The sequence below is a fragment of the Mobula hypostoma genome, chromosome 9 (assembly GCF_963921235.1).
Source record: "Mobula hypostoma chromosome 9, sMobHyp1.1, whole genome shotgun sequence".
NCBI lineage: Eukaryota > Metazoa > Chordata > Chondrichthyes > Myliobatiformes > Myliobatidae > Mobula > Mobula hypostoma.
The window spans coordinates 33,491,316-33,499,306 of NC_086105.1; positions in this window are offsets into that span (position 1 = coordinate 33,491,316).

Below are 7,991 nucleotides of genomic sequence, written 5' to 3' on the forward strand. Positions count from 1 at the left end.
CCTAGTACTCACTGGAATTCAGAAAATGCAGGGAAGGATCTCATTGAAACCTACTGAATGTTGAAAGGACTAGATAGGGTGGATGTGAAGAGGATGTTTCTATGAAGGCACAGCCTCAAAATTGAGGGGTGGCCTTTTAGAACAGGGGTAAGGAGGAATTTTTTTAGCCAGAGAGTAGTGAATATGTGGAATGCTCTGCCTCAGACTGTGGTGGAGGTCAAGCCTGTGGGTATAATTAAAGCAGAAATTGATTGTTTCCTGATGGGTCAGGGCATCAAAGGATATGGTGAAAAGGCAGGTGTATGGGGTTGAGTGGGATCCAGGTTCAGCCCCATGATGGATGACAGAGCAGACTGAATGGACTGATTGGCCTAATTCTGCTCCTATGTCTTTGGTATTATATTCTTATAGGCACTGGAAGGTCCCTGATGATGGATGCTACTTTCCTGCGACATTGCTTCTTGTAGATGTGCTCAATGGTGGGGAGGGCTTTATCTACGATGGACTGGGCTGTACCCATTTTCTGTTTGGATTTCTGTTCTGATGGACTTTCTGTTCAAGGGCATCATTGTTTCCGTCCCTGGCTGTGATGAAACAAGAGGTTAAAGGTCTCAGTGAACCCTCCAACCAGATGAGTTTTTTGGCCGCGTACGCTGTTTCGGCCGATGCTTTTCATGGATTCACTCTCCTGTGGGCTGCCTGCACGTTGTTCTCAGGATCATTGGGGGCTGTGGGAGTTTGTGGTGGTTCCTACAAGTTTTGATCGTCAAAGCGTGCATAGACTGCATTGAATTCATCTGGAAGTGAAGCCTTGTTGTTGCTTATTTCGCCTGATTTAACTTTATAAGATGTGATAGTATTCTAGTCCTACAACAACTGTCGAGCATTCTTTGTTGATTCAAGTTTAGTCTGGAATTGGCACTTAGCCTGTGAGATGACTTATCTGGAGATCATACCTGGACCTCTTTTAACTCTCTTGGTCACTGGACTTGAAAGCCTTTGATCTAGCCCTTAGCAGATTGCGGATCTCGTGGTTCATCCAGGGCTTCTGGTTGGAGAGGACTTTGGATGAACTTGTGGGGACATACTTATCTACAACTATTTTATAGAGCTAGTGACAACCATTATGTATTCATTCAGATCCACAGACGAATCCTTGAACATGGCCCAGACCACCAACTCAAAGCAAATCCATAGTCACTTCTCTGTCTTCCACAACCATGTTTTTGTTGCCCTAATCTCTGGAGCTTTGCTCTTTAACTACTTCCTGTCTGCAGGTAGGAGAAGGACAGCCAAGTGATCAGATTTAGTGAAATGCAGTCTGGGCATGGAATGGTCGGCATTCTTTATCTTAATATAACAGTGGTCCAGGGTGTTGGGATCTTTGCTGCTACAGGTTATATGCTGATAGTAATCAGGCAGGGTTTTCTTCAAACATGCCTGGTTGAAGTAGGCTCTGTGCTGTTTTGATTGATGCTCAAGATCCTCAGTGTCTCCACAGATAGTCCTTCTGCAGTTTAGTAGACCATAAGCCTGGTGACAGGTTTGAAATTTAGATCTTTAAACACCATTTTTCAGTCAGCCATTGGCCATAATGGCATAATAGTGTGGTAGTAAATTTTGTCATGAACGTCTGTCTTTGCTAAGAGGTGGTTCCTCAGATTTGATGAAGATCAATGTCTTCCAAGGTTAACAATTGATCTTGATTGCCAGGCATTACAGGCTGGTGGAAGGTCTTTGTCTTCCAGATGTTTACAATGTAGGGTCCATACGTGAATTTGATGGCATTGGGGAAAAAAAAGTTGTATTTTGTGGTGCTACAGTAGCATGATGGTTAGAATCAGAATCAGCTTTATTATCACCGGCATGTGATGTGAAATTTGTTACCTTAGCAGCAGCAATACATAAGTTAACAAATGCAATACATAATCTAGCAGAGAAATAATAATAAGTAAAATAAAAATAATAAATAAACAAGTAAATCAATTACATATATTGAATAGATTTTTTTTAAGTGCAAAAACAGAAATAACTGTATATTTTTTAAAAAAAGTGAGGTAGTATCCAAAGATTCAATGTCCATTTAGGAATCAGATGGCAGAGGGGAAGAAGCTGTTCCTGAATCGCTGAGTGTGTGCCTTCAAACTTCTGTACCTCCTACCTGATGTTAACAGTGAGAAAAGGGCATGCCCTGGGTGCTAGAGGTCCGTAATAATGGACGCTGCCTTTCTGAGACAACACTTCCCGAAGTACCCTGATGTCCTGGGTACTTTGCAGGCTAGTACTCAAGATGGAGATGACTAGATTTACAACCTTCAGCTTCTTTCAGTCCTGTGCAGTAGCCCCTCCATACCAGACAGTGATGCAGCCTGTCAGAATGCTCTCCACGGTACAACTATAGAAGTTTTTGAGTGTATTTGTTGTTATGTCAAATCTCTTCAAACTACTAATAAAGTATAGCCGCTGTCTTGCCTTCTTTATAACTACATCAATATGTTGGGGCCAGGTTAGATCCTCAGAGATTTTGACACCCAGGAACGTGAAGCTGCTCACTCTCTCCACTTCTGATCCCTCTATGAGGATTGATATGTGTTTCTTCGTCTCACCTTTCCTGAACTCCACAATCAGCTCTTTCATCTTAATGACATTGAATGCCAGGTTGTTGCTGTGGCACCACTCCACTAGTTGGCATATCGCACTCCTGTACACCCTCTCATCACCACCTGAGATTCTACCAACAATGGTTGTATCATCAGCAAATTTTATAGATGGTATTTGAGCTATGCCTAGCCACACAGTGATGTGTATATAGATAGTAGAACAGTGGGCTAAGCACACACCCCTGAGGTGCCCCAGTGTTGATCGTCAGCAATGAAACTATGTTATCACCAATCTTCATAGATTGTGGTCTTCCAGTTAGGAAGACGAGGATCCAATTGCAGAGTGAGGTACAGAGGCCCAGGTTCTGCAACTTCTCAAACAGGATTGTGGGAATGATGGTATTAAATGCTGAGCTATAGTCGATGAACAGCATCCTGGCGTAGGTGTTTGTGTTGTCCAGATGGTCTAAAGCCGTGTGGAGAGCCATTGAGATTGCGTTTGCCGTTGACCTATTGTGGCAATAGGCAAATTGCAATAGCTCCAGGTCCAGGTCCTTTCTGAGGCAGGAGTTCAGTCTAGTCATAACCAGCCTCTCAAAGCATTTCATCACTGTCAATGTGAGTGCTACTGGGCGATAGTCATTAACGCAGCCCACGTTATTTTTCTTTGGCTCTGGTATAATTGTTGCCTTTTTGAAGCAAGTGGGAACTTCTGCTGGTAGCAGTCAGAGGTTGAAAATGTCCTTGAATACTCCCGCTAGTTGGTTGGCACAGGTTTTCAGAGCCTTACCAAGGACAATACTCCATCAGGACCTTCCACCTTGCAAGGATTCGCTCTCTTTAAAGACAGCCTAACATCAGCCTCTGAGACGGAGATCACAGGGTTATCAGGTGCAGCAGAGATCTCCACAGCTGTAGTTGTGTTCTCCCTTTCAAAGCAGGCATAGAAGGTGTTACGTTCATCTGGTAGTGAAGCATCGCTGTCACTATTACAGCTCGGGGTGTCGGAGATCAGAGTTCAGTTCCATCGTCCCCTGTAAGAAAGTTGGTACATTCTTTCTGTGTGCACATGGGTTTCCTCTGGGTGTTATAGTCTCCTACAGTCCAAAGATGTACCGTTTAGTAGGTGAATTGGTCATTGCAAATAGTCCTGTGATTAAGCTAGAGTTGAAACGGTGGGCTGCTGGGCGCTGTGGCTCAGTGCGCCAGAATGGCCTGTTCCATACTGTATAGCTAAATAATTAAATATAAATAGTTATTTTCCATGCTGTAATTTTCCCTTTTACAGTACTGTGCAAAAGTCTTAGGCATGCAGGAAAAAATACTGCAATTCCATTATTTCAAAAATAATGAAATGAAAGGTTTCTAAATATCAATAAATTTACTATAATGAGCAGTAAATAGTAAAAACTAAATCAAATCAATATTTAAACACAAACAACAGGAATTCTGCAGATGCTGGAAATTCAAGCAACATACATCAAAGTTGCTGGTGAACGCAGCAGGCCAAGCAGCATCTGTAGGAAGAGGTGCAGTCGACATTTCAGGCCGAGACCCTTCGTCAGGACTAACTGAAGGAAGAGTGAGTAAGGGATTTGAAAGTTGGAGGGGGAGGGGGAGATCCAAAATGATAGGAGAAGACAGGAGGGGGAGGGATAGAGCCGAGAGCTGGACAGGTGATAGGCAAAAGGGGATACGAGAGGATCATGGGACAGGAGGTCCGGGAAGAAAGACAAGGGGGTGGGGTGACCCAGAGGATGGGCAAGAGGTATATTCAGATGGACAGAGGGAGAAAAAGGAGAGTGAGAGAAAGAATGTGTACATAAAAATGAGTAACAGATGGGGTACGAGGGGGAGGTGGGGCCTTAGCGGAAGTTAGAGAAGTCGATGTTCATGCCATCAGGTTGGAGGCTACCCAGACGGAATATAAGGTGTTGTTCCTCCAACCTGAGTGTGGCTTCATCTTTACAGTAGAGGAGGCCGTGGATAGACATGTCAGAATGGGAATGGGATGTGGAATTAAAATGTGTGGCCACTGGGAGATCCTGCTTTCTCTGGCGGACAGAGCGTAGATGTTCAGCAAAGCGGTCTCCCAGTCTGCATCGGGTCCTCACCTGCCACCCCACCATCCTCCGGGTCCAACATATTATTCTCCGTAACTTCCGCCACCTCCAACGGGATCCCACCACTAAGCACATCTTTCCCTCCCCCCCCCTCTGCATTCCGCAGGGATCGCTCCCTACACAACTCCCTTGTCCATTCGTCCCCCCCATCCCTCCCCACTGATCTCCCTCCTGGCACTTATCCGTGTAAGCGGAACAAGTGCTACACATACCCTTACCCTTCCTCCCTTACCACCATTCAGGGCCCCAAACAGTCCTTCCAGGTGAGGCATCACTTCACCTGTGAGTCGACTGGGGTGATATACTGCGTCCGGTGCTCCCGATGTGGCCTTTTATATATTGGCGAGACCTGACGCAGACTGGGAGACCGCTTTGCTGAACATCTACGCTCTGTCCGCCAGAGAAAGCAGGATCTCCCAGTGGCCACACATTTTAATTCCACATCCCATTCCCATTCTGACATGTCTATCCACGGCCTCCTCTACTGTAAAGATGAAGCCACACTCAGGTTGGAGGAAAAACACCTTATATTCTGTCTGGGTAGCCTCCAACCTGATGGCATGAACATCGACTTCTCTAACTTCCGCTAAGGCCCCACCTCCCCCTCGTACCCCATCTGTTACTCATTTTTATGCACACATTCTTTCTCTCGCTCTCCTTTTTCTCCCTCTGTCCCTCTGAATATACCTCTTGCCCATCCTCTGGGTCACCCCCCCCCTGTCTTTCTTCCCGGACCTCCTGTCCCATGATCCTCTCGTATCCCCTTTTGCCTATCACCTGTCCAGCTCTTGGCTCCATCCCTCCCCCTCCTGTCTTCTCCTATCATTTTGGATCTCCCCCTCCCCCTCCAACTTTCAAATCCCTTACTCACCCTTCCTTCAGTTAGTCCTGACGAAGGGTCTCGGCCTGAAATGTCGACTGCACCTCTTCCTACAGATTCTGCTTGGCCTGCTGTGTTCACCAGCAACTTTGATGTATGTTGCTCAAATCAATATTTGGTGTGACCACCCTTTGCCTTTAAAACTGCATCAGTCGTCTTAGGTACTCTGTTGTGCAGTTTTATATGTATGTGTGTGTATATAGATTTATATATGTGTGTGTGTGTGTATAAAATATAAACAAAATAAAAATCGGCTGGTAGGTTGTCCAAGCATCTTGGAGAACTTGCTGCAGTTCGGCACACTTTAGCTGTCTCACTTACTTCTTTCTCTCCAGGTAATCCCAGACAGCCTGGATGATGTTGAGATTAGGGCTCTGTGGATGAAATACCATCTGTTGCAAAACAATTTGTTCTTCTTTTTGCTGAATATAGTTGTTTATATCCATGGCCGTCATTGTCCTGCTGCAGAATGAAGTTGGGATCGATCAGACACCTGCCTGATGGTATTGCGTGATGGATGAGAATCTGCTTATACCTCTCAGCACTGAGGATTCCATTATTTCTGACCAGATCACCAACTCCATTTGCAGAAATGCAGCCCCAAACCTCCTCTGTTCCTCACTGTTGGCTGCAGGCACTCGTCCATGTAGCTGTCTTCAGTTATTCTATGGACAAATTGCCTCTTGTTTGAGCCAGAAATTTCAAATTTTGTCTGGTTAGTCCAGAGCACTTGATGTCATTGTTCCGCACCAAGTTTTTGTGTTTTTGTGCATAGTAGTCTCTTGATTTTGTTTCCACTCTGGGGGAATGGCTTTTTAGCAGCAACTCTTCCATGAAGACCACTTCTGATTAGACTCCTTCAGACTGCAGAGGGATATAATTGGGTTCCAGTGGTTTCTGTCAGTTCAGAGTTGATAGCAGTGCTGGACTACTTCCAATTTCGAAGGGTTGTCAGTTTGATGTACCTCTCATCTGCTGCGCTCAGTTTCTGTGGCTGACCACTGCATTTCTGGTCATTTCCCATTTCTTACCCATTTCTTTGTGCTTCTTCAGAAGAACTTGGACAACACATCTTGAAACTCCTGCCTGCCGCAAAATTTTTGCTGGAAGAGAATTTGTTGATGCAGGATGACCACCTTGTGTCTTGTTGCTATGCTGACTCTTGCCATGGTTTAAGAATTGATGATTTGAAAATTAAATTTCACATCTATCACTCCCTCGTCTTTTAGCTTGGTTGTTCTTCGCCTAGTTTGATTCCTTCTCCACCCATTTCTATTTCAGTTAATCAGTTTAGTTTATTCAACTCATGTAGATGATCATTAGTATTCTATTTTTTATCTTTGTTTAATCATGTACTGGGCTATCATACCTACAAAGTAACCAAGTTTTTATTTGAAAAGTGGTCTATTACTTCATATGTTACTTTCTATAATGAAATACAGAAATTTCTCTAACATTCAAATTTTTGGAAGATGAATATTTAGAAATTTGCTCTTTTCTATTGACACACTAATGCAGAAGACAAAAAGTAAAAACTAAAACAAAATTTATATAAAAAATCTAGGGTGTCTAAGACTTGTGCAATACTGTATTTCACAGACTTCAACATTACTAGAAAGTCTATTAGATAGCTCTTTGCAAACAGCTTTTGGAAACACATTTACACCACGTCAACCCACATGCAATCATCAACGTTTTCTCTCTCATTAAATCAGGCTAATAAAACATAATTTACCTCTTAGAAATCCATGCCAACTTCCAGTGTTGATTGATTAATTCATATTTGTCATAATTTTGTACTAGATTACTTTTTCTAGAAAACTCCCTACTGGCAAAATTAGACCTGCTTATAATTGGTATGTCAGTCCTTGGTCCCTTTTCTGAACAAAGATGTGACCATTGCAATTCTGAAATTCTTTGAAAACATTCCCCATCTGTAAGTATGTGTGGAAATTTACGGTCAGTAGTTTTGTAGTTTACACATTTTCTTCAGCAACCTGCATATCATCTCAGTTTGATGATTTATCTACTTTAAATGCACACAACATTTCTAGTACTACATTTATTAAATGTTGACCATTCCAATATGTCATTTATTCTGTTTTCCAAATATATTCTGTTTCAAAATATGCAAACTATATTATAATGAATTTTTCTTTTCGATTCAAATTCCGGGTATCAACATTGATGTTTACTGCCCGTTCATACTGTTGGCGCGTGGCCAAGTAGTTAAGGCATTTGTCTGGTGATCTGAAGGTCGCTGGTTCGAGCCTGGGCTGAGGCAGCGTGTTGTGTCTTTGAGCAAGGCACTTAACCACACATTGCTCTGCAGCGACACCAATGCCAAGCTGTATGGGTCCTAATACCCTTCCCTTGGACAACATTGGT